This window comes from Centrocercus urophasianus, unplaced genomic scaffold (assembly GCF_019232065.1).
Source record: "Centrocercus urophasianus isolate 14NV4802_14NV808 unplaced genomic scaffold, USGS_Curo_1.0 seq_12, whole genome shotgun sequence".
In the NCBI taxonomy this organism is placed as follows: domain Eukaryota; kingdom Metazoa; phylum Chordata; class Aves; order Galliformes; family Phasianidae; genus Centrocercus; species Centrocercus urophasianus.
Genome location: NW_024884364.1, coordinates 11,168,431 through 11,181,673, shown reverse-complemented (window position 1 = coordinate 11,181,673; position 13,243 = coordinate 11,168,431). Strand labels below are relative to the sequence as shown.

Sequence of the window (13,243 nt, the reverse complement as noted above, 5' to 3'; positions counted from 1 at the left end):
GTGTTTTGAGTCCCCTCTCTTTTAGAAAGCTTTGTGTAAAACACAGAAGTGGAATAAACAGAAATTTCCTATGTATGAAAATGACCATGTTCTCCCCTATCATCTGTTAGGGAAAGATACTGGAATTGTACCCCTATAAAGCAAGGACATAAAAACCACCACCACATTCATGGTCCCTTGTTAGACACCATCAGAGCCAGCCTACATCTGTTACAGAAATAGAAGAGCATGTGACCACAGAACTACATGAAGATAAGGTAGCTTCAATGGAGCTTCGGGACGATCACTAGCTAAAGGGACATTGCTAAAGACCCAAATTCATGAGGGTGTAACAGAATTTCTAATTTGTAACTGATGGCTTTAATTTTTTTTGGTAAGGCCAGGGAACCCATGAGTTCAGGACACAAAGGAGCTGTATGAAAAAATAGATTCTCTACATCTGTGCCCTGCTTCTAGATTGGGAAACTGATTAATGGGCTTGAAAGACAGCGAAGGATATCACAGCTGCAGAATAAAAATAAAGCCAGCTAGTTAGCAGCTTTTATCTCCTAAAAAGGCAGGACAAATAATAGAGCTCCACCACACACCAGAAGGTTTTTCATACTCAAATACTGCTGGCTCACTTCTACAGCAGAGTGAGCACAAACGGTGCGGCGTGGAACAAGTTACAATGAGCTGGTGGAGAAGGCAATTAGCAGGAGTGCAAAACTGCAGGCTATTTCCCTTCTTCCCACACATTATTTTAAAAAAGCACCGCTGCATGACACATAACTCCCCCTGCTACCTACTTTAATCTATATTCAAAGTACATTAAGCAGGCAAGGTGTGGTAAAATTGTTCACCCAGCAGAAACTAAGTAAAGATGAACAAGGAAGACCCATTCATCCTTTCCTCCAAAAAAAGTGCTAGAAGGTGTCAAGGAGGTGGCAACTTCAAAACAAGTATTTTGTTTGTCACATAGTGTGTACGGAAGCTCCTTGATACAGAATGCTATTGATTTCAAAAATTTACCTGGGTTCAGAAAGAGAAAAAGAAAGGAAGAAAAAAGGATATCTCATTTCTATCACATTAATGCCACTCGGAAAACTCAGTTTTCTTGAACTGAACTAAATGACCCTAAGTAGCTGTCTCAGCCAGAACACGTAGAAAAACATTGCAATGATGATGGCAAACCTGCAGAAAAGTAACAAATGTCTGTATAATGGAAATGTGGGGTTTTTGTTCACTAGGATGTGAAATTCAGTATTCAATACTGACTTTTCTTTTGTGTTATTTAGGCTTTGTAGTTAAACTGTGTATAGCTTACACCAAGTCATATATTTAGCAAATATAGCAAATTAGGTGAAGAGGACAGGAAGCACATAGCAGGAAAGGTCTGATACCTGCATTATAAATAAAACAGCTTGCAGGCAGATCTTTTCATCTGTGTGGAGAGATGAGAGGCAATGTGAAAGAAAATATTCTTGCTGTCCACAAAGACAGCAGAATACCTTTCTATAATTCAATTAAAAAAAACCAAAAGATTTAACCAAAAGGTATGACCAATAACCTTCCTTCACCCTATTGCTTGTTAGAGAAAAAGAGAAATGCTTGTTTTTCCCTACGGGAAGACTCTTGCTGTTTGCCCTGCTCCTTGCTCTCTATTTTCCCAAGCAATAAGCATAGCCAGCCTCTTCCTTCATGTCTCTGCTTCACAGTGGAATAGCTGGGCTCTGGGGGATATGTATTTTCTGAGTGCTTTCTTTTGCACTAGGGAAGAATCCTAAAGCTCTTCAAATGTTGTCACCCTTTCTTCCAGGGTGTGGCACCACTGCCTAAGATGAAGCACTTGACCAGTTTGGAAGTCAGTAAAGGATATTTTTGTCCCTGGTATGATTATACACTTTATACCTATGCAATATGTTATTTACTCATACATTTACTCCACTCGCTCTCTTAGTAGCAATAAGATCACAACTGCAAACCACAGTTTGGTGCATTTGTCTTATCTGGACTCTTCCCTCCTGTCTTTGTCTCTGACACAACACTGGTTTGTACACCTGTGTAGAGCTTAAAATTAATAAATGTTCCATTTGCTCTCAGGCTAACAGCTCATTTATCTTCTGCTGAAATCTTGTCTCTTGCTCCTGTGAAGGATTACTTAGCACAAATGGGGCTGATGATGTCCTCTCACCCAAGCTGTTCGTGGTCAGCTGGAGTTTGCACATTTGTGGAAGCTGATAGAGCTCTGTGTAATGCTTGCATGCTTTCAGAATATAAGGCTATGCACTACTTTGTCCTAATCCAGGCAGCTCTGCATGTTGCTCTTCTGTACTTGTACTCTGAGCTTTGCTTCCCTTTCTCCTAATTCTCTTTTCTGGACTTTCTGCAGTGACCCCAGGGTCAGAACATTGCTTGCCTTTCAGTTCTGCCCTCGTGATTTCCTTTCTTTGTCAAATCACCACGCTTTCTTGCAGGTTAATTCTGATTTTCCCCAAGACTCCTTCTCAACCTCTTCCTTTGCAGCCCTGTCATAAGCTGTGATCAGGAACTCAGGCAGCCCCCTGCAAATTGACAAATTGGTTCTTTAGCTTCAGATCAGACACACATTTTTCTGTGTTCTTTTTCTTTTTCTACTCTGTCTAAAGGCTGTATCTCATATGTATCATTTTTACCTGGAGTGCAGGACTCAGTCCTCAAATTTCTGTAATGTGAAATACCATAGTTAGTCATCTCTGCCTGATCTTACAGAAAGCTATCAAACATATCAGTCATTCTATTGTCACAAAAATGAGGCTATATTATGTCTGCCTTCCTTGCGGCTGGCTCCCACTGCTGTCAGTGTTATTTGAGCACATTCTCTTTGTCATCCACATTTCCAGGGTGTTTCAGAGAGGTAAATTGCTGCCGGTGGTTCCTTCGCTCTGTAATTCCAGTGCTCAGCAATCACTGAGAGCCAAGCAATTTAGCAGAGATCCATTTATTTCAGGGTGCGAGCTCTGACTACTTAATTACACAAATCTCCAGATCACACAACTGCCTCTTTGCCACCAACATCTCTTAAAGATATGACTGCTAGAGAAGTGGGAAAAAAGGAGTCTGTGGAAGATTTATGAGGAGAAAAAGGATTCAGAAGAGACTATTTGAAAGAGAAAAGATGAAAGCAAAGTCAGGTTGCAGAAGGGAGCAATAACTCAACAAAGGAGAGGAAGAAGTGCAAACATGAGGCTCACTTAGTTTTGTTTCATAGCACCCAGTACACCACGGATTCTTCAAGAAAAATATCACAGAGAAATTGATGTAAAGCACTGCCCCTACAAACAAGAGTCAGTCTCACAGGAAAAGATGGTATTATACATTCTTTTCCTTTATAACCCCAGCAGTTCTCTAATCCCAACCCTGGGTGCCACCACAGTTTGGTGGCTGGAATTTCTCTCCAAGAAACACTGAAGAAGGTCCCTAATGACAGCTTTATCAATTGTGGGAGTTTTTTTAATGGAAAAAGTTTATTCTGGGGAGGAGAATGCTGTAAGTCTGGAAATCTCTAGAGATGCAAAGCATGTGGATAAGAAAGAAACTCTGCCCAAAAAATGCTGATCTGCAGGACATGATAGGAAATCCCTGCATGCTGGAAGCATGTCCATGCCCTCTGTAGTTCCGGGGCTCCAAGCATTTTTTCTTCAATTGTAATTGCACATTCAGAGCCAAGGAGCACGAGGAGGCTCTTCACAGGGCCTGGTCACCAACATGAGTTCTGGCTGATAGAATTAATTTGACCTACTGATGTGAAATAAAAGTAATACTTTCTATTACAGCCTTTATAACCACCAAAATTAGGTCACTTGAGTTATGTTCCCTTTGACAGGTATTACCAGAGCCAGAAGTGAAAGAGAATGAATGAGACCAGAAAAAACAGGAGGATTTTAAACTAATAGATAAAGAATCCACATTATATTAGGTCAGAGACTGTACTGAACCTTTGGTCTGGCTTTTGGATGTTATTTCTTGCTTTACCTCCCTTTTGTGTCTGCTAGCTCTCCCGGATTTGTCAGTGAAGTGATTTGAGCTATTCCGTTTAACTGATGATGTTAAGCTTTCTGCTTTTCTCTGGTAGCCCCTACATGATAATTTAACTTATGTTCCCAGACATTTATCCACCCAACACAGCCATTAATTACACTACAGCCTTAAGACCAAGTTTACTCTCTGTCTTGCCACTAGCCTGTGATAATTCCCCTAGTTGTTTTGCACTTGTATGTAACAAAGAGTAAACACACAGAAGGATGGGATATTTTTAAGACTTCACTGAATTTGGTACTTGGCCAACAAGAAAAGTGGGTGCTTGTGTGTACTGAGGGACTTCAAAAGCCTCAAAGTATTTCACTCAGATGTTGGCATCATAAAGTCCTTGTTCTGGAAACATTTTCTATCATTAATTCCCAAAAGCTCCTTATCTTTTCACTTTTTCAGTTAGAATTTTATTCATCTTAGCATTAATTTGATTTAAAGTTGACATAAAGTGAAGGGAAAAGCTTGAACAAAAGCTTTTGTCTATGCAACAAAGCTAAGTAGGATGCAGCTGAATGAAATGTTTCTTGTTGGCCCAAAATGGCAGTTTGTTCTTCTTTTCTCCAGCTGACTTCTTCCCGGCTTCACATGTTATCCACAGAGGTTTTTGGCAGTGCAGCATCAAGCCAATTCCTTTGTTAATCTGCTGGCATTACCTGAGCCCTAGGTCTTCAGTAGCAACAGCTTCAGTCCCCTTGAGAGAGATGTGTTGTGATGAGGATGAACTGGAGGAGAGAGGGGAACAACAGAACACATTTTTTTTTCCATAGCAAAAAGGAAGAGCATCAGTAGAGTGCAGTAGAGCTGCTGTTAGCTGCTAACTCAAGGCTCTGCTTTCCTGTCCTCTTAAATCTTTCAGCAACTAATGAGAATAAGGATGAGCATTTTGCTTGCCTCTTGTTGGAGTCTTTCATTGTTTTTGTCTTCTCCAGGACACAGAGAGTTGAGCTGGGTGCTGCCAGAAGCTCACAGCTTGTTCTGTTGGCCACAGAGAAGCCGGCTCAGAAATAGAAACTTTCAATATTGCACTGCAGAAGGTGAATGAAGATTTTTACTTTCCAGTGCTACTTCTCCTAACTCATGGGTGTCCAACCTTTTGGCTCACCTGGGCCAAACTGAGTGAAGAGTTATCTTGGGCCACATGTATATAGGTTGCTCTGAAAGTAATGCCTCCAATGAATTTCCATGGAAACTACGAAAGATACAACAAAACCAGTAACAATATTTGATGGACCAAATTCTCAGCTTAAGAATGCTCTTTTTCAACGAAGTCTCCACCATTTGCTATGCATTTTCACCAGCAGTGAACAAAATTCTGCATGCCACGATTGCAAGATTGCAGTGAGAGCTCTGGGGATATTATGCTGTAGCAAGACGTCCTGAACACTGCCATAAATACAGAACTCACTGTATATGCTAAGAATGCTACATTTTCAACGTATCTTTTATCCAGAAAGGGAGTTCCAAAATTGAGCTTAGAGATGACCTGAAATCAACAAATTAGGCAGCAAATCCATTTACATTCTTCTATAGATGTAGCATATCCAGTTCCATTTTCTTCACCATTTCCTTGAAATGACAGCTAATTCTTTTGGAAAAACAAATTGTAGTTATCCCCAGTTAGAGTTATTTATACCAATGTCATATTTCCCGTTTTTTATAATGAACATGTAGAAGAGCATATCTATAAAAAAAACTTATTCTAAAGCTACCATTATTAGTTTTGTTTAGGAGACTTAATCAGACTCCGTTCACAACATACAGGAAGAAATTCACTCTTTCTGCAGTGTTGACATGAGAACTCTTTTGTGCGTGAAATACAGAGGAGGAAGTGCGTATCAAATTGCAACTAGAGAAGGAACTTTATGTGACGAGAAGAGTGAAGGAATTTGGTGGATCATTGGATTTTAACATTGCTATTGCTATTTTTATGGAAAATGGCATGGGGGCCTTTCATAACCATGAACATTCAACATTCATTTGAGCAAACACACCTCTCACAGCTTGCTTGCTCCCTGACATTTATGCTGCTGGTGCTCTCTCAGCAGCCCCCTCATTACAGATCGCTAATGCCACTTCTTGTGCCATTTAATTTCCCTGTGAAGGTCTTCTGTTCATTGCCTTACTACACTGTTTTGCTCACGGTTTCTGATGAAATTGCAGCCAAGATAATACCAAGCATTATGAATCGGGGGAGAAAAAAGGACTTAGTCGTTGGCAACTCCACGAATTTTTCTGCCCCATAGACAACATTTTAATAACATACTTCTTCAGAAGAAAACCCTTTGCCCCTAAAGAGTCAAGGTGTTGCATTTTGACCAATAAAAAAAGAAAATCTAGGTTGCATCTTGGAACACAAAATGCTGGCATTCATCTTTCAGGATGCGGTGGTAGAAAAACCTCTGTACGCAAATTCTGCACCCTCTTAGTACTTGTCCCTTGGAAAGGTGACAGAATGGAGGTCCCTGAACGCAGCCAGGAGGCTGTGAGCAGCTTCCAGGGCTGAACTGATTCAAAGGACAACTTTCAGCTGCCAGTCACATTGCTTTTTCCTTCTCCCCAGCTGATATAGCAAGCACAAAGAATTTTTTCGAGGAGAGCAGGAATAACGAGAAGAGTGAAACCACGAGGAGGACGAAAACGGAGAACAGTGTAGCAGCAAAAGTATCTCTAAGTAAGTGCGAAGGGAACACAGCGCCGAACAGGGAAGTTCCCCACGTCTCCGTCCCACCATGTGCTGCGGCTGGCGGGCCGGCCGGCGGGGGGAGCTCCGAGCACAGAGCCGGGCAGGCAGCGGGAGAGGCCGGGGGAAGAGGTAGCCCGCAGCGCCCTGCAAGTCGGGTGGGATTTCAACCTGGCTAACTGCTCGATTTCCTAGCAAGGTAGCTCATCAGTCCTGAACCGAGCAAAACTGAGGACGGAAAAATTGGCACGTCTATCTAAATACTGTAAGGTATTTTTGTAAGTAGCAAAATAATAGCACAGAGCAATTTCATTAGCATCGGAAGCATCTCGGCTTGTTTCCAAGCGCTGCACGACTGGAGAGGTGAAATCTTCACCTAATTGATGAGCCTGCTACTAAGCTTCCAGTTTTACAAGAGCCTCCTCCTCCTCTCCCAGCCCTCCAAGGAAGCACGTACACGTACAAGACCCAAGAAAGAAGCCCTTCTATTTTCAGTATGCTTAATATTTTATTCAATGTGATTGGTCAAAAATGCCACTTCTGCAATTGCCACGTATTGTGGAACAATTTCCTGTTGTGTCTCTATGAAAACCACCCAGATTCTGGTGAAGTGACTGTGTGCCTTACTGTTTGACACCTTATTTTCCTTTATTAACCAGCATTTCCTGTTTCACAGCAATTTGGGTTCTCTTGCTGACCTCATCTTCTTGATTGCTTCACACCAAGTGAATATACAGTCACTTTTCCCCCATCTTCAGCCTCTGAAGAGACTGTTGCCTGTCTTCTTGCAGGGCTCTCACAGCTCAGAGCTGGCTCAGAGCAGGCTCCTTCCTCACATCCTGGCCTGCACTGGCATTGCTGTCCCCCAGCCTCATCCTACTTCCTGGCAGGCACATCTACTTGCCCTGATCAAATATTGCCTCACTAGCTGCACTCAGCATACAGGGTCCCACCACAATGGGGAGGCTGTGGTGCTCGGAAGGAAGAAGATATTAAGCAGAGGCCAAAGCTTGGTGCTCACAGGCACATCCTTCTGCCATCACCAGATGCTGCACCCCTTCTTTCAGCTCTTACCAGTGACACCCTTCAGGCAGCTAGGCATGGCACTCGCCCGTTACATCTCACTGGGATGCCAAAAGACACTTTCCTGTTTAACAGAAAAACTAGTACGTGGGTGGCTGAGGAACTATAAACTCTTCCTAATTACTTCAGCAATCTCTGCTTCCTTAGACATGCACTTAAAAAGATTCTCTGATTGTAAGATCAGATTGTAATATTTTAGAGGCTATTGAATGTCCTTTTGAAGGTCTCATTACAAAGGAGATGTGAACGCAATCCAAATCATGTTGAGTAGGTGTACCCATCACAGCTGTGCTAGCAGACACTGTTAGCAAACATAGAAAAATGCTGAGGCTGACCTGACCTGGTTATATATTAGAAGTGTGGCTGCAGCATTTTGTGTAGGTGAGAGAAGATGTTTGGTCAGCATCCATTTAGGGCTCAAAAGACCAGGCTCACTTATTAGACAATGACTAGATTATCTGTTCAGGATCTTTTCCCTTCCAGAGAAGAGCAAAATAATTAAAAAACATTCAAAAGACAAGATCTAAAAAGAAAAGTTGGTCTGCTTTCAGATAGATAGACAAATAGATAGAAAAGAGAAAGCTAGGACAAACTTCCAATAGAGGGCTTCCCTCAAGAGGCTGCACCTTTCTATCTGCAAAAACCAGAGCCAGGACTCAGCCCACTCTGTCCTGCTTTGCCAATTCAGATGTAACGTCAGGCAGGCAGCAGGACTCTCAGACTATCTCTCTTACCCCTAAAGTCCTTTACTCTCTCACACAGATTAACATGTACTCGCTTCAGATGTTCAGAGGACAGTCCACTATTTTTCTTCTTGTCCACCACATGATTCTACGGTGCTATCTGTTCTCCCACTCAGTGTTAACCCTGTGTCCAAACTGCTGCAAAGAGAAGGAAAATTATCTATTTTCCATTTCCCTGGTGAACTGAAGAAGAAATAACCAGCTTAATTGCAATATGTCAGATACAGGTTAGACATTAAGAAAAGCTTGTTGGCACTTAAGGAAAATAGTAGACTGGATCACTTGAGGAGACCTTGAGGTCTCCATCCCCTGAGGTATTTCAAAGTAGGCTACACAGGACTCTGTCAGGACTGGGAGTTCCTGCCTTTTGCTTATGCTCAAGGTCATGCCAAGAAAAACTGCAAGGCCCAATATGCAGTCAAGGTAAGGGAAAAATCATTTGCATTTGCAGAAAAGAAGGAATAGAAGCACTGCATAAATGGTGCTATTGTCCCACTAAAGAGAAGAATTTAATTTCCAGCACTGTCCTTCTAGTATTTCTCAGGAACACTGGGTTTGCTTAAATACACAAAATCTAGCATAATAATTGCCTCAATTTAGAAATTATCTTGTTGAAACGTTATTCCTTGTACATCCGTGCCTGAAATAGACTTTAACCTTAACATTCGGACTGTAGCTATACAGTAACATTTCTTTCAGCTTTGTTTCATTTTGTTACTATATATTTTTAAAGCAAAAGCGTCTTGTAAACAATAATGAATTTAATTAAAAAGAGAAAAAAAGGCCGCTCTAAGTCAGGAAATCCCAGGCCTTCATTCTTAGGGATGAAATAAGTGAGAGTTTTGAATTTTAACAAGCATAAAAAAAAATTTAAAAAGATCACTGAGTTGAAATTTCATTGTATGAATCTGTATAGCACTGGTTCCTATTTCAGTACTGAGACTTGCCATTTTGTAGCCATCTAATAAGAATAAAATATATTTCTGGGTTAATGTGTAGTAGAATTATGTGTGATGAAAAGGAGAAGCAGTGGTGCATTTTGTACTGGATGGTGGTGAAGGAATATTACCGAGAAGCAAAGAAGTGCTGGGCCCATTTTGCTGCACCGTGTGGAATTCAGTCCAAGCAGATGATCCCATTCGAACTTAGAACTAGTTTCCTCCAGATTGCTATCTGTACAAGTATCCGAATAAGTCTGCAAAGTGCTTAAAGATGAAACACAAATACTGGGAGGTGATTCTACATCGCTGGGACTGTGAATGAGCCAACTATTTCCTTCAAAACTTACTTCCTGGGTAGATTCCAAACTTATTTTCAATTAAAACAAGGACAAAACAACCCTTGCTGTATTTGCTCTTCATAGACCTCCTCGTCTGCCTCAAACAGCTTTTCTGCCGCATGTGACTTCATTTAAAGAAATGAAACACTTTTGGGCCATCTGCGTTTTTCAGCATAGCAAGCAGCCTTATGTAATGGTGTTCTGCTGACCCCTCTCTGGCTGCACGGCCGCTCTTCATAGCCATTGCGTTAGGAGGAAATGGCAGGAGGCCTTTTGGAATACTCTCTCCCCTAGTATGGTCATAAATCAGCCTTGCAACTCCTACACTTCTGGGCACCGTATCCGTTGTTGTGTCTGACATCAGGCCATTCTCTGGGCTTTTAAGTATATGTCCTGATCTTGCCTTCTCAGCTGAGGATTTGTGGGAGGGGATGAGAAATTCCAAAATCTGAATTCCTTCTGAAATTAGCGTCAGTCAGCTCCAGTGATGTGTCCGTGGCTTATCGGATGAGCAGCTTATTGCACGTCATCCTGAACCGTACCAAAATTAGTCATCGAGTTCATCCATAAGAACTGGTAGAAGGGTAGTGGCTGCATTGTTTGAAGGCCAGCTAAATGAGAACATATGTGCTACCGAGGAACAGCTATTTCAGTCAGTCCAAATTATATTGTGAAACAAAGCTGACACAGGCTCAAAACTATTAATTTCCTGTCTTGTTGACAGGCTTCAGAACCCTGCTTGAGAACTACGAAACTATAATTTCCCCACACCTTTTAGGCCTTCTTTCACCATTTTTCCAAAGTAATCCTTCCTAGATTTATCAGGACAAAATTAAGAATAAATAAAAATAAAGGTGCTAGTACATTATAATACTACATTGCAGTGTAAGTCATTTTGCCCTTGTTATGGCATTTTCTTGGCTACCTCCTCAACAGCTCCTGCAGCCTAAGCACGTGGCAGCATTGTTTGTGGCAACAAATCCAGGAACAATGCAGGACAATTATTTCTGTTCCTCTATTTACTTGTCTCTGAAACTGGCAAACTAAGGGCCTTTCACCAGAAATCCATTCTGGTGATGACTGATGACTGACCAGGTTTTGGTTTCACATGGGAAAGACGTCAACTCTCCACAGAGATGGAAACCCTACACTTATACCATCTGACTGAAGAATGGTTTAGGATTGCATTTAGGGCTACTTCAGTGGTTCAGCTGGCCACAAAGGCAGACAGCTCCTTGTTTCTGTCTCTGACTTCCCCCAGTGAACAGCTTTTCATAACCAACACTAACACATAGAAAGACTGAAAAGCAGTATTTTATTATGTAATATACCAAGGTGTTTGGAGATTTGAACTAAGACTATAGACATCAAGTTCCACAGATGGATAGAAAGCAACATTAACTTGAAACATCAGCAGTGATGTATTATCTCATCTTGTTTGTGATGTTATTTCTATTGCTATTGTATGGATTAAAAAAAGAAAAGAAAAGAAAAAAGTATCATGTTTCTTACATGGGAATCAGCTGTTTTTAAGTAACAGCCACTAGGACAGAAAGCAGAGAAAGCCAGTGCTCATGGTATAGAGTGATGGCCATGTTCTCAACCAGTAATGGCATCATTTCACGACTACTGGAATGGTTGTTAAGAGTGCTGCATCCAGGGCTTGGTGCCAACTAGCAGGGTGGTAGACTAAAACCAAGGCGTATGCTAGATGGCTTTGTGCCAGAGCACAGGTTCTGTGTAGTATGAATTTGCTTTCTGTTGTAATGGAAGCCTTGCCCCTTGTGATCACACAATTATTTTTACACGGCCTCCTCTCACCCTTACCCCTTCACTTGAAACAAGTTTCACAGGACCTTGTCTGAAGCTGCACCTGATGGGCTGACACTCATCTCAGCTGCCTCATTAATCCAGTGTACCCAACAGGACACTTCAAAGCACAGTGTGAGCTCTTTCACTGATTAATTTGCTGATTACTCAGGAGGTAAAATGTTCTGTGGGAGAGGAATGGAAACAAAATGTTCCTCCTTCACATGGGAAATGTTAGAAGAAATGAGAGACAGAAAGGAGCATTAGAGGTCCTAGAGAAGGAGCGCAGGAATAAACAACAACCATGCTTGCAGCACTGACGCCATACTTCCCTCCTACACTACCTTCAGGCTTACTAGAGAGTGACATTTGGGGAGTTCTGCTTCATAACGAGGGGAAGATGGAAGATGGAAAACCAAATGCCCACAGGCCAAAACTGATAGCAATCTCAGTATTTCCATTGTACTATTTCTCACTGTCTGTAAACTCAAACAGTAGTAGCACTGTAGCCAGCCTCTGTTTCTGTTTTTAGAGCCTCCTTTGCAAGTATGAGAGCGAATAACAATTTTGAGATAGAAGTTTTGACATAGCCATGAATTACTAGAATCAGGAGCCTATAAAACATAGCCTTTATACTGTCTCTTAAAATGTATGACAAATTGCAAAGTAGAGACTGCTGATCCACCCTGCATACCTGGAACAGTTCAGCTTTTACCTGCTTCTCAGCCTGTTCCAAATGAAATTTATTATTTTTCCATGGCAAATCCCATGTCTCTGCAGACATATCTTCAGGTATCTTAACAGAGAGGATATTTAAGCACTGCAATAATTTACTTAGGAGTGTGGCCATCACTCGCACTCTTTAAATCAAATTGTCTTTCTTTCTGAAGATTTGCTGCATTTTCAGTTTAAAAAAAAAAAAGAAAGAAAAAAAAGAGCTTTCAATGGGAATTTCTGGAGGATAGTTTGTATTTCGTAAGAAATCAAGTTAGATAGTAATAACAATCTTTTCTGATCATGGAATCTATTCCACTTTCTCAACTGAGTGATTCCAGATTGACAACCATACAATTGAAGTGGAATTTGATTTTGATCCGGCAACTCAAATATTGTAATAACAATATCAATTACACAAAAGGAGAGAGCAGCACTGAATTTTTAAGTTCACTCTGTCCTTTTTTTTAGGGATCTTATACCAAAAACATCAACAGACTAAAATATTAATGTCATTTGCAATACTATATGGTAAATTTATATTTTTTGCTAGCATGTATGTTTCTCACCAAAACAGATTTTTCTATTCACTTTCTAATATCTCCAATCTTTTGGGTTATGATAGCTGTAAGCACCTATCTGAGAGATGAGGTAACTTTCTTTGCAGTATTAGGCAATCGAAATGAATAATACCTTAGTCCCTTGGCTGCTTCACTTATAACTGCTTGGTAATTGTGAAATGGGACATTACTGCTAGAGGATTAATTCAGTTCTTGCATGTGAATTCTAAGCACATACCACATCTGCAGCAGCCCTTCTCCTCAAAAGAAGGTGACTCAGTTTCATCTAATGCATTAGAAGTCTGCACCTTCTCTGCTTCTGAAT

General features: G+C 41.1%; 1 long non-coding RNA gene across 2 annotated transcripts in view; it reads right to left on the bottom strand.

The window, feature by feature from the left end:
* Positions 1 to 4,529: 4,529 nt before the first annotated feature.
* The window catches only part of LOC122156223, a 205,757-nt gene continuing 197,043 nt past the window's right edge, over positions 4,530 to 13,243 (bottom strand). For both annotated transcript variants that reach the window (XR_006167415.1, XR_006167416.1), the window contains one exon: positions 4,530 to 4,772. This is a non-coding gene — a long non-coding RNA (uncharacterized LOC122156223). The remainder of the gene's footprint in view (positions 4,773 to 13,243) is intronic.